Here is a 916-nt window from a genome sequence, read left to right as displayed (position 1 = left end):
CTGTGAAGCCGCGGTGTTAATGTCTAAGAAGGATGGGTCGGGAAGGTTGGGAAGGTCGGGAAGGTCGGATGAAGGATGATGAGTGCATCAGCCTCCTGGCGCACACGCACGCACGCACGCGTGAAAACTCGCGCTAAACCATGTTAATTGCCAATGCGAATTGCCTGCTCGCAGCTATTGCTTTCGATCATCCGGCCGACCGCAGCAGGCGCGACGAGCGACACGTCTTTGTTGCAAATGTCAGCGAAAGTTCAACGGTGCGTTTCGCCCACGTCCACGCCTACGTCACAACGCACGTTCCGCCTACGTCATCGCCTACGTCACAACGCACGTTCCGCCTACGTCATCGCGACTACGTCACAACGCACGTTCCGCCTACGTCATCGCCTACGTCACAACGCACGTTCCGACTACGTCATCGACTACGTCATACCGCACGTTCCGTCGACGTCATACCGCACGTTCCACCCACATCATCGACGACGAAATAACACACGTTCCGGCTACGTCATCACCCATGTCATAGCGCACGTTCCCCTCCATCATTGCCCACCTGTACTAACTATTGCGACCTGATCCCCACTTTACCCACGTCCTTTCCACCGTCGCTTCGTTTCGCCCAAAGTCAGGAGTTAAAAACTCGCTTAACGAATAAACGCATTTCACGCAGCGTCACAGCTGTGGTCGCTGTGTGAGGGGGTGCTGTGTGTGTGTGCGTGCGTGTGTGTGTGTGTGTGTGTGTGTGTGTGTGTTGTGCGTGTGTGTGTGTGCGCGTGCGTGCGTGCGTGCGTGTGTGTGTGTGTGTGTGTGTGTGTGTGTGTTGTGCGTGTGTGTGTGTGCGCGTGCGTGCGTGCGTGCGTGTGTGTGTGTGTGTGTGTGTGTGTGTGTGTTGTGCGTGTGTGTGTGTGCGCGTGCG

This window comes from Priapulus caudatus, unplaced genomic scaffold (assembly GCF_000485595.1).
Source record: "Priapulus caudatus unplaced genomic scaffold, Priapulus_caudatus-5.0.1 Scaffold491, whole genome shotgun sequence".
Lineage (NCBI taxonomy): Eukaryota > Metazoa > Priapulida > Priapulimorpha > Priapulimorphida > Priapulidae > Priapulus > Priapulus caudatus.
The sequence above is the reverse complement of the archived record's forward strand: the minus strand, read 5'-3'. Positions refer to the sequence as shown.